This window comes from Leptodactylus fuscus, unplaced genomic scaffold (genome assembly GCF_031893055.1).
Source record: "Leptodactylus fuscus isolate aLepFus1 unplaced genomic scaffold, aLepFus1.hap2 HAP2_SCAFFOLD_264, whole genome shotgun sequence".
Lineage (NCBI taxonomy): Eukaryota > Metazoa > Chordata > Amphibia > Anura > Leptodactylidae > Leptodactylus > Leptodactylus fuscus.
The window spans coordinates 35493-53022 of record NW_027440287.1 but is presented as its reverse complement, the minus strand read 5'-3'; the positions used below and the strand labels follow the sequence as shown (position 1 = coordinate 53022).

Genomic DNA, 17530 nt, shown 5'->3' with positions numbered 1-17530 from the left:
GCCTGATGGAAGTCCCAGAGAAGGATTGGGTCCGGTATCTGGTGGGGCACCTACGAGATGGGGCTGCGGAAGCTCTCAGAGCCATGGACCCTAGTGATCAGCGGGACTATGAGGCCATTAAAAGAGCGGTGCAGAAGTATTATGCAGTCACTCCAGAGACCTACCGAGTTCAGTTCCGCTCTTTGTCTTACAATGGGGGAAGCTCCTTCCACATGTTCGCCCACAAGTTGAAGCAAGCATGCAAGCGCTGGCTAGAAGGAGAGGAGGCTGTCACAGTCGATAAGATCCTCCAAGTCATACTTAAGGAACAGTTCTTTTCCCAGTGCCCCGCTGAGATCCGTGAGTGGGTGCTGGAACGGAACCCAGCCACAGTTGAGCAAGCTGCTTCTCTTGCAGATGAGGGCCTGACCATCAAGCCGCAGTGGAAGAGGTTGTTTGCAGAGGAGCGGAAAACTACCACAGTCCGCCAGACACCCTTCAGCCAGCCAACCACCTTTCGTGCCCGGCCTCAGGATTACAATTCCCCCTCTACCCCTGCCCCAGCCCATCGGCCTCCAGCTATGAACAACCCTGTCCCTAGACAACGACCTACTGGAAGAATGCTAGAGCGCAGATGTTTTGGGTGCGGGCGGCCTGGACATTTGCAAGCTAGTTGCCCTGTTAACATGGGGGCACGGGCCACCGTGGCATCCCGGCCTATTCACTACCTGGGAACCACTCCTAGGACAGAAAGTTTGGCCCCATTTCCAGATGACTCCATGAATGACCCATCTGTTCCACCTCCAGGGGTCTATGGGATTCAGCCTTCCGCCACACATCCCGCAAACCTTCAGCGGAAGCACTTGCAGGAGGTCCTACTGGATGGCCGAACAGTTGTTGGATTCCGGGACTCGGGAGCTTTCCTAACGGTAGCGGACCCCCGAGTTGTGCGACCCGAGGCCCTAGAGGAGGGTCCTGGCATTTCTATCAAGTTGGCAGGGGGTACTCAAAGACGTATTCCTAAAGCTACCGTGGAACTCGACTATGGTTATGGACCAAAACGATGCACAATTGGTGTGATGAGCGGGCTGCCGGCCGATGTTCTGTTAGGCAACGATGTTGGAAATCTACAGTGCCACTTTGTGGGAGCAGTGACCCGAAGCCAAGCTCAGGGAGAAGCCAACATGGATCCACCGGATTTTCTGACAGATGCCAGCCCTTCAACTCTACAACTTTACCATTCAGTACCGCCGAGGGAACCAACACCAGAACACAGATGGGTTATCCCGGCAGGAGGACATATGAGCTATAGAGACTGATGTGCATTCCCCAATTTACCTGTGTAGGCCAATTGTGTCATGCACATGTTTTGAGAGGGGGAGGGGTTGTCACGGGATGGTTAGAGTCTATACTATAGGCAATGTGTAATATATATTTCATGTGGAATGTATTCTCTAACCTGTTGTAAACATCAGTGTGTAGTTGGCTGATTAGGGTCTAGTGTGTTAGCACATTGTATGCAAATCCCTCTAACTAGTGAGGACCAGTGAGGACAATGGGTGGAGATAATCTGATCAGTGTCTCCAAGAAGATGTTGGATGGTGCATTGTCCACAGGAGACAGGGAGTCTGCTCTCCTTGGTATAGGTGAGGGGGGAAGGATCTGTGACTCAGCCCTTCCCACCCACAGATATAGGTGTAACAGTCGTAGTATATAGTTGTAGCTAGCAGTTAGTATGTGTTAGCCGGCCTGTGCACAGCTCTGCAGAGAGCCAGGATATAGTTACAGGACCAAGGAACCAAAGTTATCATTGGATTGTGACTTCTGTGGACTTATTGTTATTACGGTTGATGTGACCGCCGCCGGCTACTAACTTTGTGGATTACAATAAATTGCTGTTGTCTCCCGACCTCTTGCGTCCGTGTTGATTCAAAAGACCATCCGGAGGAAGACGTATACCTTTGCTCCATGACACCTGTGTTTTATCCATCTCCTTCCTCCCGGAAGAAGTCAGGTTTCACACCCTGGACCTAGTCAGGTCTCTCAGGACCTACTCGGAACGTACTTGTGCCTTCAGAAGATCAGAGAATCTTCTTATTAATTTTGTTGGACAACACAAAGACCTCGAAGCCTCGAAGCCCACAATATCTCGGTGGGTAAAGAAGGCTATCACGATCTCCTTCATAACACAAGGGTTATCTCCCCCTACTTTTCTTACAGCACACTCTACAAGATCAGTCTCCACCTCCTGGGCGGAGAGGAAAGCTTTACCGCTGGACCAGATCTGCGCTGCGGCCTCCTGCTCCTCGGAGTCTACACTCATTAAGCATTAGAGAGTGTGTATTCGTGCCACAGAAGCCACGGCTTTTAGGTGAACTGTGTTACCCTCAGTAGGCTGAGGAGGCGCTCCCTAGGGGATTACTTGATATCTCCCCACATTGTGCTGCTGGTGGGATGACAGGGAATGGTGGATTATGTAGATAATCTGTTTTCCCTTAGTCCTAACAGCAGCACAAGGCTCCCTCCCTATTACCATTATATTACTCCTTGTGCCCTCTTATAGGGTCATAGCCAGGTGTATGTAAATTTGGCTGATTACAAATTCTGCCTGGCCTACCAGCACGCAGGGGCAGAAATACTCCACATTGTGCTGCTGTTGGGACTAAGGGAAAACAGATTATCTACATATTCAATGATTGTGGGTACTAGAGTTGTATCTGAGATATCGCGACAGCACCTGTAACCGACACTATCAAAAATACACTGGGGGGAGGGGGTCGAGGCCCCGCACCACTGTTACACCACTGCAACCTCTACTTCCAATAACTTATCCTACTACTTCATATATCTCCTGTTTCTTAGATACATTTGGATCTGGTGCCTCATACCTCGTGCCTCATCAACATGTCATCCACAGGTAAGTTTCTACCATGCCATGTGCCATTGCATTCAGGAACCATCTCTCAGGGGATTCTGGAGACATCCATCTGTTACAGGAACCAGAAGATCTGAACATTTTCATCTCCTAAAAGATCCTGGAGATAAAGAACCTGTGTCTTAGGACAGGACTGACCAGTGTGGAGACCCGTAGAAGGTCTTCCAGTTAGAATGGTTTGGTGTAACCTCTAGGACTGATGGACATTATCCCCTATAGTAATGGACCTTATGGCTTCCTCGTTTACTCTCCACTCCTTACAGATACATCACAATATAATAAAGCTCAACAAGATGACCCTCCAAGTTACAACCTCATTGCCCCATATGCACCAGTGACCACTCCACCATCTGCTCCACCAAGTTCTGACATAGACAGCGCAATACTGAAGGGTATCCCACCTGGCATGGCGGACCTCCTGCAGGTAAGACTCCTTCATTCTAACTGACATGGTATGTTCTAGGTGTGTTCCACAACTACTGATCTCCCATCTTCACCCATCTGTCCCATGTCCTAAGATGTCTCCTGTCCGGTGTCTTGTATGTCCTTCATCTATAAGGAGTCCGTCCTTGTCCCTCAGGTTCCTGTGGAATAACATTGTGCAGTTGTCTCCTCTCTTCTGTCTGTCCTGTGAGTTGTCGTGGTCTCCTCCGTCCATATGTCCGTCCATTCCTCCATCTTATTCTGAGTCTTCACTAATGAAGGATTTTCTGTTTCAGATTAACCAGTTAATGGTGAGAGAGAAATGTAAGAAGATCTGTTTATTACCATAAACTACTGAGTGTTCCGGAGAATTCCCGGGGTGGCCGTTGGGAAATACATCTCGTATATCATGGCTTAGTCCTGGGGTCCGGAGGTTTAGTGTCCTAGTTCTTGTAGTGCGGTGGTTTGGAGGGTTAATTCCTGGTATACCATGGCTTAGTCCTGGGGTTCGGAGGTTTAGTGTCCTAGCTCTTTTGGTTTGGTGGATTAGTTCCTGGTATACCATGGTTTAGTCCTGGGGTTCGGAGGTTTAGTGTCCTAGCTCTTGTGGTTTGGTGGATTAGTTCCTTGTATACTGTGGCTTAGTCCTGGGGTTCGGAGGTTTAGTGTCCTAGCTCTTGTGGTTTGGTGGATTAGTCTCTGGTATACTGTGGCTTAGTCCTGAGGTTTGGAGGTTTAGTGTCCTAGCTCTTGTGGTTTGGTGGATTAGTTCCTGGTATACTATGGCTTAGTCCTGGGGTGCGGAGGTTTAGTGTCCTAGCTCTTGTGGTTTGGAGGGTTAATTCCTGGTATACCATGGTTTAGTCCTGGGGTTCGGAGGTTTAAGATAAGATAATCCTTTAATAGTCCCACCTTGGGGAAATTTCAGCGTGTCACAGCAGCATAGTAATACAGATACAGGATAATACAGAGTAATATGTTACAGACGTAGACACAGATAAGCTGAGAAGAGAAGATATACTAGGAGTCCATGGCAGCTAAGGAAAAACAGAAGAGAAAGAGGAAGACCTCATGATCATCCTCATAATCATTAGTTCTCTGTGCGGAGAGCTCTTCGTTTGGCCTGATGTAGATTATACAGCCTGGTCGCGGTTGGAAGGAAGGACCTGCGATAGCTCCTTCTCACACTTGGGGTGAAGCAGACGGTCGCTTACAGTGCTGCCAAGTCCCATCAGGGTCCCATACATGGGGTGGGATTTGTTCTCCCGCATGGAGATCACCACAGACAGTGTCCTTCTGTCACCCACCACCTGTACTGGGTCCAAGGGGCTCCCCAGGACAGAGCTGGCCCTCCTGATCAGCCTGTCAAGTCTATTTCTGTCCCTGGTTGATATACTGCTTCCCCAGCAGGCCACACCGAAAAAGATGGCTGAGGCAACCACAGAGTTGAAGAAGGACCTAAGAAGTGTCCCCCGGACTCCGAAGGCCCTCAGCCTCCTGAGCAGGTAGAGTCTGCTGTGGCCCTTTCTGTGCAGTGTCTCCAGGTGATCAGCCCAGTCTAGTTTATTATTGAGGAGCACGCCCAGGTACTTATAGGTCCTGACTATCTCAATACATGTTCCTTGGATCTCCACCGGGGTCGGAGCACCTCTCCGTTTACTAAAGTCCACCACCATCTCCTTGGTCTTCCCAGCATTAATCCTGAGCTGGTTCTGCTGGCACCATTCAACAAAATCCCGGTTTAAGTCTCTGTATTCCCTATCATCGCCATCAGTGATAAGGCCGACTATAGCAGAGTCATCGGAGTACTTCTGTAAGTAACAGCTGGATGAGTTGTGCCTGAAGTCAGCAGTGTACAGTGTGAAGAGGAATGGGGCAAGAACTGTACCTTGTGGTGCCCCCGTACTACAGATCACAGTGTCAGACACACAGTCCTGGGCTCTCACATACTGAGGGTGGGGTGTCAGGTAGTCTAGGATCCAGTTGGACAGGTGATGGTCCCTCCACCAAGGTTCAGCTTCTCCCTCAGTAGTCCTGGCTGAATGGTGTTGAACGCACTGGAGAAATCAAAGAACATTATTCTCACAGTGTTCCCGGGTTTCTCCAGGTGAGAGAGAGCTCTGTGAAGAAGGTGGATGATGGCGTTATCTACCCCAATGCCTGGCCGGTAGGCAAACTGGAGGGGGTCCAGAGCGGAGCTCACTAGGGGGCGTAGGTGTGTCAGGACCAGTCTCTCTAGGACCTTCATCAGGTGGGATGTCAGTGCTACAGGTCGGTAGTCATTGTAGCCCATCGGGTTGGGTTTCTTTGGGACTGGTACCACGCAAGATGTTTTCCACAGTTGAGGTACCACCCCCAGCTTCAGGCTCATATTGTACATGTGCGTTATAATACCACACAGCTGGTCACTGCACATTTTAAGAACTCTTGCGCTTATACCATCAGGTCCCCCCGCTTTGTTCGCTCTAATGTTCTTCATTTCCTTACACACCTGAGACTCCTGCAGGATCAGATAGTCAGATTGCAGTTGACCGCAGGTCGGTGGGGGTTGGGTCTTGGTGTGTGAGGGGAGGGCGGTTGGCTGACATGCTGGTGGAGGGAGCATTTGCTTGGAGTCGAATCTATTGAAGAATAGATTAAGCTCGTTAAGCCACTTCCTGTTCCCTACTGTTCGGTGCCTTGTCTTTTCCTTGTGTCCTGAAATTGCCTTAAGGCTGTCCCACACCTCAGAGATTCTACCCTCCCCCATCTGTAGCTCCATCTTCCGTCTGTAGTTGGCTTTCCCTTCTCTGATCAATTGTCTCAGCTGTTTCTGCACCGCCCCCAGGCCATCTTTGTCCCCAGACCTAAAAATTCTCTTTTTTTGCTTGAGGAGAGTTTTAATCTCAGAGTTAATCCATGGTTTGTTATTGGAGAAACACCTCACCTTCCTAGTTGGTACCGTGCTGTCCACACAGAAATTAATGTAGTCCGTTATGCAATGTGTGAGTCCCTCAATGTCCTCTGGAAATGAGTCTTGAAACACTTCCCATAAAGTTATATCAAAGCAGTCCCTTAGAGACTCGACACTTCCCTCTGACCAAATCTTCACGGTACGGGTAACCGCCGGTTCTCTGCGCACCAGTGGAATGTATGTGGGTCGCAGATGTACCAGGTTGTGATCTGATCTGCCTAGGGGTGGTAGGGCAGATGAGTTATATGCATCCCTTACATTGGCAAAGAGCAAGTCCAGCGTCTTGTTGTCTCTTGTATGGCAGGTTACATACTGTGTGAAGCCTGGTAGAGTGGATGCTGAGACATGGTTGAAGTCTCCAGACACTAGGAGCAGGGCATGGGGGTGAGATGATTGCAGCTCACTCACAACAGCATGGAGGACTTCACAGGCAGCGTCAGCTTTAGCAGAGGGGGGGACATAGGCAGCTAGTACGATAACATGTGATAGTTCCCTTGGCAGGTAAAAAGGTCTCATGCCCACGGCTAGCAGTTCAATATCCTTTCCACACAATTGTTTCTTAACCACAATATGTCCTGGATTACACTATCTCTCATTGACAAATATTGCAATTCCTCCGCCTATTCGCTTACCGCTCTCCAGTGTTCTGTCCGCCCGAAGAAGTTTGAAGCCCTCCACGGAGGCAAGTATGTCCGGAGTGATTTCAGTAAGCCAAGTCTCTGTAAACAGCATCATACTGCACTCACGAAACTCCTGTTGATGTCTGGTCAGTGCTGTCAGTTCATCCATCTTATTCACAATTGATCTCACATTCCCCATAATGATGGACGGGATCACATGCTTTTTGCGTTTTCTTCCTTCGCGTCTCAGTATGCCGGCTCGTTTTCCGCGTTTTCTGCGTTTTCTAAGTCTCCTTATTAGTTCGTGGGGGATGGTAAGAGCATGCTTGTCCAGCTTGTCCTGCAGCATGCTTCTAAGGTGTAATAGTGTCTCCTTAGTGTAAACCAGTCTTCCTTGTCTGTGTGGAGGCATGCTTCAGACAAAAAGGCTCAAAAAGGATTTCTTTATAAGAGTTTCTGCATCAAATTCCAGCCCATGGTAAGTTCTTATACTAATACTCCTTATAGTAATAGAAAAAAGTGAAGAAAAAAGGACGGGATAGAGAAAGATCAGTTTAGTTTCAGCAGCTGTAAACACATGCAGCCACACTCTAGGCAGGCGCAGGAGTGTATAGTGTCCTAGCTCTTGTGGTTTGGTGGATTAGTTCCTGGTATACCATGGCTTAGTCCTGGGGTTCGGAGGTTTAGTGTCCTAGCTCTTGTGGTTTGGTGGATTAGTTCCTGGTATACCATGGCTTAGTCCTGGGGTTCGGAGGTTTAGTGTCCTAGTTTTTGTGGTTTGGTGGATTAGTCTCTAGTATACTGTGGCTTAGTCCTGGGGTTCGGAGGTTTAGTGTCCTAGCTCTTGTGGTTTGGTGGATTAGTCTCTGGTATACTGTGACTTAGTCCTGGGGTTCGGAGGTTTAGTGTCCTAGCTCTTGTGGTTTGGTGGATTAGTCTCTGGTATACTATGGCTTAGTCCTGGGGTGCGGAGGTTTAGTGTCCTAGCTCTTGTGGTTTGGTGGATTAGTCTCTGGTATACTATGGCTTAGTCCTGGGGTGCGGAGGTTTAGTGTCCTAGCTCTTGTGGTTTGGAGGGTTAATTCCTGGTATACCATGGTTTAGTCCTGGGGTTCGGAGGTTTAGTGTCCTAGCTCTTGTGGTTTGGTGGATTAGTTCCTGGTATACCATGGCTTAGTCCTGGGGTTCGGAGGTTTAGTGTCCTAGCTCTTGTGGTTTGGTGGATCAGTCTCTAGTATACCATGGCTTAGTCCTGGGGTTCGGAGGTTTAGTGTCCTAGTTTTTGTGGTTTGGTGGATTAGTCTCTAGTATACTGTGGCTTAGTCCTGGGGTTCGGAGGTTTAGTGTCCTAGCTCTTGTGGTTTGGTGGATTAGTCTCTGGTATACTATGGCTTAGTCCTGGGGTTCGGAGGTTTAGTGTCCTAGTTTTTGTGGTTTGGTGGATTAGTCTCTAGTATACTGTGGCTTAGTCCTGGGTGTGATGAATCGCAGTCTCGCCCAGAACCACTTTGGCGCAGAAACCGCGATCACCTTCTTATCTACACCGTCCACTCTCACAGCCAGAGAGTGGACCGGGCTTTATAGGATAATACGAGAAGAGCCTTCTAAAGTTTTAACATTTTATTAACCCAAGATGGTCGATACTAGGTCAGCCAGGAATACATATAAAGATATACCCTGGCGGTCACAAGCTTATACGGTTACAGAGAAGGTATGTTACAGTGCAGTGAGATAAAACAGATTACAGAGATTAAAAGATTAGAAACAGAAACAGTCCTTAGGCACCTGGCGATTCCGCAGCCAGCGCATGGTACCCACAAGGCAGGAGATACAGTCCATTAAAGTCTCTGGTGGGGGCACCGCAGCACCCCCCCACATAGCATATAGCAATAAAGAGAGTTTTTCCATACCGATGTAAAAAGTCCATAGTCCATAAATCCATGATCAGATAGGCGTTACATCATAGTCCTCATAATTCCATAAGCCGCATGGCTTTCTTTGTCTCTGAGCACATGGCCGCTTCTGCCCCGCCCTTCCCCCCAGCAAGGGGGGAGGGGGCCACACACAGAGCCAACTTGCTCACGTGTCCAGATGAGAAGAACAAGACCAGCCGAACTAGCTCCGCCCCAGGTCACTCTTATATTGACCCTGGGCTCCACCCTGAAATGACATCATCAGGGCTTTCGGACCACCCTCTAGCTTGGCAATCAAATAACTATAAATGGTCATAATTCCTCATTACATGACTATACGGTCAAACAAGTGGCATGTCTTTGCTCACCTCAAGTTTCCCAGCATATTGACACCAAACATGATAACTCAATACCCTTTGAATAACGAGAACTGGGCCTGGGCTCTTCCCAGGCCCGTAGGCTTAAAGTTTTTGGGTTAAAAACGTGCGTTTCACTACTACGCACCAGAAGATCTAATTGTCATAATGGTAGCATCTTTCCCTGGCGCAATATCATCATAAAACCATAACTGTATGAAGTTCTCTACCACCTCAACCCGACTCCGCAGAGTCTGCTCACATGTGTTAGAACTTTCAGAGCCAGGATGGGCCCCTGCTAAGAATCAAGGAAGTTAGCACAGATATGTTAATGCCATGCCTAGGGTGAGACAATGGCTTTTGATCTTGGCAACTGGCCACAGATAATTAGTTTTGACCATTCCTCATAATTCCATACATGGATAATCATATATATAGCTGAGAATCATGATTGTGATCTGATTCATCACACTGATACAATACATAGATAGTTATAGATATAGCTGAGAATCATGATTGAGGGCCGGTTCATCACACTGGGGTTCGGAGGTTTAGTGTCCTAGCTCTTGTGGTTTGGTGGATTAGTCTCTGGTATACTGTGGCTTAGTCCTGGGGTTCGGAGTTTAGTGTCCTAGCTCTTGTGCTTTGGTGGATTAGTTCCTTGTATATTATGGCTTAGTCCTGAGGTTTGGAGGTTTAGTGTCCTAGTTCTTGTGGTTTGGTGGATTAGTTCCTCGTATACCATGGCTTAGTCCTGGGGTTCGGAGGTTTAGTGTCCTAGTTTTTGTGGTTTGGTGGATTAGTCTCTAGTATACTGTGGCTTAGTCCTGGGGTTCGGAGGTTTAGTGTCCTAGCTCTTGTGGTTTGGTGGATTAGTTCCTGGTATACCATGGCTTAGTCCTGGGGTTCGGAGGTTTAGTGTCCTAGCTCTTGTGGTTTGGTGGATTAGTTCCTGATATACTATGGCTTAGTCCTGGGGTTCGGAGGTTTAGTGTCCTAGCTCTTGTGGTTTGGTGGATTAGTCTCTGGTATACTGTGGCTTAGTCCTGGGGTTCGGAGGTTTAGTGTCCTAGCTCTTGTGGTTTGGTGGATTAGTCTCTGGTATACTGTGGCTTAGTCCTGGGGTTCGGAGGTTTAGTGTCCTAGCTCTTGTGGTTTGGTGGATTAGTTTCTGGTATATTATGGCTTAGTACTGGGGTTTAGAGGATTAGTGTCCTAGCTCTTGTGGTTTGGTGGATTAGTCTCTGGTATACTATGGCTTAGTCCTGGGGTGCGGAGGTTTAGTGTCCTAGCTCTTGTGGTTTGGTGGATTAGTTCCTGGTATACCATGGCTTTGTCCTGGGGTTCGGAGGTTTAGTGTCCTAGCTCTTGTGGGTTGGTGGATTAGTTCCTGGTATACCATGGCTTAGTCCTGGGGTTCGGAGGTTTAGTGTCCTAGTTTTTGTGGTTTGGTGGATTAGTTCCTGGTACACGATGGCTTAGTCCTGGGGACCGGAGGTTTAGTGTCCTAGCTCTTGTGGTTTGGTGGATTAGTTCCTGGTATACCATGGCTTAGTCCTGGGGTTCGGAGGTTTAGTGTCCTAGCTCTTGTGGTTTGGTGGATTAGTCTCTAGTATACTGTGGCTTAGTCCTGGGGTTCGGAGGTTTAGTGTCCTAGCTCTTGTGGTTTGGTGGATTAGTCTCTAGTATACTGTGGCTTAGTCCTGGGGTTCGGAGGTTTAGTGTCCTAGCTCGTGTGGTTTGGTGGATTAGTTCCTGGTATATTATGGCTTAGTCCTAGGGTTTTGAGGTTTAGTGTCCTAGCTCTTATGGTTTGGTGGGTTAGTTCCTGATATACTATGGCTTAGTCCTGGGGTTCGGAGGTTTAGTGTCCTAGCTCTTTTGGTTTGGTGGATTAGTTCCTGGTATACTATGGCTTAGTCCTGGGGTTCGGAGGTTTAGTGTCCTAGCTCTTTTGGTTTGGTGGATTAGTTCCTGGTATACTATGGCTTAGTCCTGAGGTTTGGAGGTTTAGTGTCGTAGCTCTTGTGGTTTGGTGGATTAGTTCCTGGTATACTGTGGCTTAGTCCTGGGGTTCGGAGGTTTAGTGTCCTAGCTCTTGTGGTTTGGTGGGTCAGTCCTGCAGTCTAGTGGTTGATGCTCCTCATGGGTCCTCTCCTCTAGTTCTCTGGCCATTATAGTGTCTGATTCTCCACTGTTAGAGCCGTGTTCAGACCCGGCTGGTGCCTCCATGTTATGTTAATGGTCTGTATCCTGTGTATCTTCCACCAGTCACCGTGTCACAGGGCTGGAGCTGCTCCTTTGATGTGCTGAATTCCCTTGGTCAGCGACTATTCCAGGCAGATCAGACTGTTGTGTGCTGTGGACCACTCTATGACGTGAAGATCAAGGACAACAGTGGTAATGAGGTTCTGCAGCTGCTGGAGGGCTGTGCCTGCACCTGTACCCGGCAGGTGAGGATTGTGGAGACCACTCTGGCCGTGGCCTGCCTATACTATGGAGCTCCCAGGTCTACACCCCAGATGTATATACTGATGCTGTAATGCTGATCCTCTTCCAGATGGAGGTGCTCTGTCCCCCTGGATCTTCAGTTGGGTTTGTTAAATTGCACTGGAACAATCTGGTCACCCATCTGTCCATCATGAATTCCTCCCACGAGGTGATTCTGCTCATCCTGGGACCGAACCTCCAGACCGGGATTTTTGGGAACTGCAACTTTGAGGTAAATCAATTCAATGTGTTTCCTCCTTCTGTAGCATAACAAAAGGAGCTATGAGCTAGCCCCTCCCCTATTAGGGTGACTATAAGTATGTGCCCCCCCCTCTCCTCCCCTATTAGGGTGACTATAAGTATGTGCCCCCCCCCTCTCCTCCCCTATTAGGGTGACTATAAGTATGTGTTCCCCCATCTCCTCCCCTATTAGGGTGACTATAAGTATGTGCCCCCCATCTCCTCCCCTATTAGGGTGACTATAAGTATGTGCCCCCCATCTCCTCCCCTATTAGGGTGACTATAAGTATGTGCCCCCCATCTCCTCCCCTATTGGGGTGACTATAAGTATGTGCCCCCCATCTCCTCCCCTATTGGGGTGACTATAAGTATGTGCCCCCCATCTCCTCCCCTATTGGGGTGACTATAAGTATGTGCCCCCCATCTCCTCCCCTATTAGGGTGACTATAAGTATGTGCCCCCCATCTCCTCCCCTATTAGGGTGACTATAAGTATGTGCCCCCCATCTCCTCCCCTATTAGGGTGACTATAAGTATGTGCCCCCCATCTCCTCCCCTATTGGGGTGACTATAAGTATGTGCCCCCCATCTCCTCCCCTATTGGGGTGACTATAAGTATGTGCCCCCCATCTCCTCCCCTATTAGGGTGACTATAAGTATGTGCCCCCCATCTCCTCCCCTATTGGGGTGACTATAAGTATGTGCCCCCCATCTCCTCCCCTATTAGGGTGACTATAAGTATGTGCCCCCCATCTCCTCCCCTATTGGGGTGACTATAAGTATGTGCCCCCCATCTCCTCCCCTATTAGGGTGACTATAAGTATGTGCCCCCCATCTCCTCCCCTATTAGGGTGACTATAAGTATGTGCCCCCCCATCTCCTCCCCTATTAGGGTGACTATAAGTATGTGCCCCCTCTCCCTCAGGTGAAGTCTCGGGAATGAGCAGCATGTTGTGGGGATGATCAGGACGGAGAATGACAGTCTTCTGCTTTCCTTCCCGCTGGACCTGGAGGTGACGGTGAAGGCCACGTTGTTGGGCTCTGCCCTGTATCTGGTGAGTAGTTGCCTCTGTATACAATGATGGGGGTTGTGTGTATATATATATATATATATATATATATATATATCTATATCCCCTCCTTTCACCCCTTATCCTCACCTACTGTAACTCATCTTCTCATGGCACTTCTCTTATTCTTTTTCGACTTATTATTTCCTCCTCCCCCTCTTACTCCAGTGTCCAGAGTGCTGACTGCCGGTCTCCCGGTCTCAGGGATGAATCTTCCTCTTCGGGGGATGTCTGGAGATCCGCTAGGCCTCAGTGCACACAGCTGGTCTGTACAGACTACTACTGAGCCTGCAGCGGCTCCCCGGGAGACCCAAGTCTCCCAGGCCCCACCCACCGACCTGTGATAGGCCAGGACTGTACCAAGTGTAGGGGCTGTGAACAATGGGGAGACTAACTGGGAATAACAAGGGGAAAGCAGCAGAACAAATACATGTAACATAGAACATATAGACAGGACATATAGACAGGACATACAGACAGGGCATACAGACAGGGCATATAGACAGGACATATAGACAGGACATACAGACAGGACATACAGACAGGACATACAGACAAGGCATACAGACAGGACATACAGACAAGGCATACAGACAGGGCATACAGACAGGGCATACAGACAGGGCATACAGACAGGGCATACAGACAGGGCATACAGACAGGGCATATAGACAGGACATACAGACAGGACATACAGACAGGACATACAGACAAGGCATACAGACAGGGCATACAGACAGGGCATACAGACAGGGCATACAGACAGGACATACAGACAGGAAATACAGACAGGGCATACAGACAGGGCATACAGACAGGGCATACAGACAGGGCATACAGACAGGGCATACAGACAGGACATATAGACAGGACATACAGACAGGAAATACAGACAGGACATATAGACATAACCTAGAGAATATAAGCAGGAGCACTTTGGGATGCTGCAACTCCCCCCTCACCTTCCCCTTTCCTCTCTTCTTCTCCTTTCTATTCCTCCCCTCCTCATCTTTCTCTTCCCTACTGTTCCTCTTCTCCCCCTCTTCTACAGTCTTCCTCCTCCTCTTCCCCTCTCTTCCTTCCCTTCCTATTCTATCCCTTCTGTTCCTCCTCTTCCCCTGTCCTGCCTCTTCTTCCTCCATTTCCTCCTCTTCCCCTCTCCTCTCTCTTCTCCTCTTCCCCTCTCCTCTTCCTCCTCCTCTTCCCCTCTCCTCTTCCCCTCTCTTCTTCCTCCTCCTCTTCCTCCTCCTCTTCCCCTCTCCTCTTCCCCCTCTCCTCTTCCCCTCTCCTCTTCCCCTCTCCTCTTCCCCTCTCCTCTTCCCCCTCTCCTCTTCCTCCTCCTCTTCCCCTCTCCTCTTCCTCCTCCTCTTCCCCTCTCTTCTTCCTCCTCCTCCATTTCCCCCTCTTCCTCCGTTTCCTCTCCTCTCTCTTCTTCCTCCTCTTCCCCTCTCCTCTTCCTCCTCCTCTTCCCCTCTCTCTTCTTCCCCTCTCCTCTCTCTTCTTCCTCCTCTTCCCCTCTCCTCTTCCTCCTCCTCTTCCCCTCTCTCTTCTTCCCCTCTCCTCTCTCTTCTTCCTCCTCCTCTTCCTCCTCCTCTTCCCCTCTCTCTTCTTCCCCTCTCCTCTTCCCCTCTCCTCTCTTCTTCCTCCTCCTCTTCCCCTCTCCTCTTCCTCCTCCTCCATTTCCTCCTCTTCCCCTCTCCTCTTCCTCCTTCTCTTCCCCTCTCCTCTCTCTCCTTCTCTACCCCTCTCCTCTCTCTTCTTCCTCCTCCTCTTCCCCTCTCCTCTCTCTTCCTCCTCCTCTTCCCCTCTCTTCTCCCTCCTCTTCTTCCCCTCTCCTCTCTCTTCTTCCTCCTCCTCTTCCCCTCTCTTCTTCCTCCTCCTCCATTTGCTCCTCTTCCTCTGTTTCCTCTCCTCTCTCTTCTTCCTCCTCCTCTTCCCCCCTCCTCTCTCTTCTCCTCTTCTTCCTCCTCCTCTTCCCCTCTCTTCTTCCTCCTCCTCCATTTCTGCCTCTTCCTCCGTTTCCTCTCCTCTCTTCTTTCTCCTCTTCCCCTCTCTCTTCTTCCCCTCTCCTCTCTCTTCTTCCTCCTCCTCTTCCCCTCTCTTCTTCCTCCTCCATTTCCTCCTCTTCCTCTCCCTTCTTCCTCCTCCTCTTCCCCTCTTCCTCCTCCTCCATTTCCTCCTCTTCCCCTCTTCTTCCTCCTCCTCTTCCCCTCTCCTCTCTTCTTTCTCCTCCTCTTCCCCTCTCTTCTTCCTCCTCCATTTCCTCCTCTTCCTCCATTTCCTCCTCTTCCTCTCTCTACTTCCTCCTCCTCTTCCCCTCTCCTCTTCCTCCTCCTCCATTTCCTCCTCTCCCCCTCTCCTCTTCCTCCTCCTCCATTTCCTCCTCTCTTCCTCTCATCTTCCTCCTCTTCCCCTCTCCTCTCTCTTCCTCCTCTTCTCCCTCCTCCTCTTCCCCTCTCCTCTCTCTTCCTCCTCTTCCCCTCTCCTCTCTCTTCCTCCTCCTCCTCTTCCCCTCTCCTCTCTCTTCCTCCTCTTCCCCTCTCCTCTCTCTTCCTCCTCCTCCTCCTCCTCCTCTTCCCCTCTCCTCTCTCTTCCTCCTCTTCCCCTCTCCTCTCTCTTCCTCCTCTTCCCCTCTCCTCTCTCTTCCTCCTCTTCCCCTCTCCTCTCTCTTCCTCCTCCTCCTCTTCCCCTCCTCTTCCCCTCTCCTCTCTCTTCCTCCTCTTCCCCTCTCCTCTCTCTTCCTCCTCTTCCCCTCTCCTCTCTCTTCCTCCTCTTCCCCTCTCCTCTCTCTTCCTCCTCTTCCCCTCTCCTCTCTCTTCCTCCTCTTCCCCTCTCCTCTCTCTTCCTCCTCTTCCCCTCTCCTCTCTCTTCTCCCTCCTCCCCCTCCTCTGGTTTTTTACATTTTGTTCTCTACTCTCAGAACGATCTCATAAAACAGAAGAGGAAGACTCTGCAGAGACAAGCGCGGGACCGACGATAATGGTCACATGGTGCACCTGCAGCATATCTCCCTATTATAGCATTTATCCAGCGGTGTATCCAGTAAAGCTATTCTGCAGAGTATCACACCCCGGCTCCCCTCATACTGCAGAGCATTGCTCCCCATAGTTAGTCCACACACTGCAGAGCATCTCACCCTGAGCTCTTCTATGCTTACACTGAAGAGCATTGCACCACAATAGACCCGAGGCCTGCAGCTTGGCACAGCAGCTTCTTGGGGTGAGTCTATAAGAGAAGATGGTATATATGTACAGGACGTGTTATACTGAGCAGTGCTATATACAGTATATATATATATACACGCTGTATCCTCCCGCTGAATAAACTCTGTATCTGGCGCCTGAGACGTCTCTTCTATCTGTCTGAGGGAAATGACGCCTGGATGTGTCACACGAGAGCAGCTGCGAATCCGTCACCACATCATCCATGGAGAGACGGACTTGTAGTCCAGAGTAGTCCTGGCAGGTGCTGGGATAAAGAAGACCTCCGCTCTGAGGACTGACAGAGGGATGAAGCCGCCTCCTCCTCCTCGGGGGACGTCTGGAGATCCGCTAGGGCTGTACTGACTACTAATCTCCTAGACCCCGCCCAGTGACCTGTGATAGGTCAGGACTGTACCAAGTGTAAGCTAGGACCGTACCACGTCTAAGCCAGGACTGTACCAAGTGTAAGCCAGGACCGTACCAAGTGTAAGCTAGGACCGTACCAAGTGTAAGCCAGGACCGTACCAAGTGTAAGCTAGGACCGTACCAAGTGTAAGCCAGGACCGTACCAAGTGTAAGCTAGGACTGTACCACGTCTAAGCCAGGACCGTACCAAGTGTAAGCTAGGACTGTACCAAGTGTAAGCCAGGACCGTACCAAGTGTAAGCTAGGACTGTACCACGTCTAGGCCAGGACTGTACCAAGTGTAAGCTAGGACTGTACAAGTGTAAGCCAGGACTGTACCACGTCTAAGCCAGGACCGTACCAAGTGTAAGCTAGGACTGTACCAAGTGTAAGCCAGGACCGTACCAAGTGTAAGCTAGGATTGTACCACGTCTAAGCCAGGACTGTACCAAGTGTAAGCCAGGACCGTACCAAGTGTAAGCTAGGACTGTACAAGTGTAAGCTAGGACTGTACCACGTCTAAGCCAGGACCGTACCAAGTGTAAGCTAGGACTGTACCAAGTGTAAGCCAGGACCGTACCAAGTGTAAGCTAGGACTGTACCACGTCTAAGCCAGGACTGTACCAAGTGTAAGCCAGGACCGTACCAAGTGTAAGCTAGGACTGTACAAGTGTAAGCCAGGACCGTACCAAGTGTAAGCCAGGACCGTACCAAGTGCAAGCTAGGACTGTACAAGTGTAAGCCAGGACTGTACCAAGTGTAAGCCAGGACTGTACCAAGTGTAAGCCAGGACTGTACCACGTCTAAGCCAGGACTGTACCAAGTGTAAGCCAGGACCGTACCAAGTGTAAGCTAGGACTGTACAAGTGTAAGCCAGGACTGTACCACGTCTAAGCCAGGACTGTACCAAGTCTAAGCCAGGACTGTACCAAGTGTAAGCCAGG

At 49.8% G+C, this 17530-nt stretch overlaps 1 pseudogene; it reads left to right on the top strand.

Moving 5' to 3' along the window:
- The window catches only part of LOC142187866 (phospholipid scramblase 3-like), a 37768-nt pseudogene extending 21456 nt beyond the window's left edge, over nucleotides 1-16312 (top strand).
- The last annotated feature ends 1218 nt before the right edge of the window (nucleotides 16313-17530 follow it).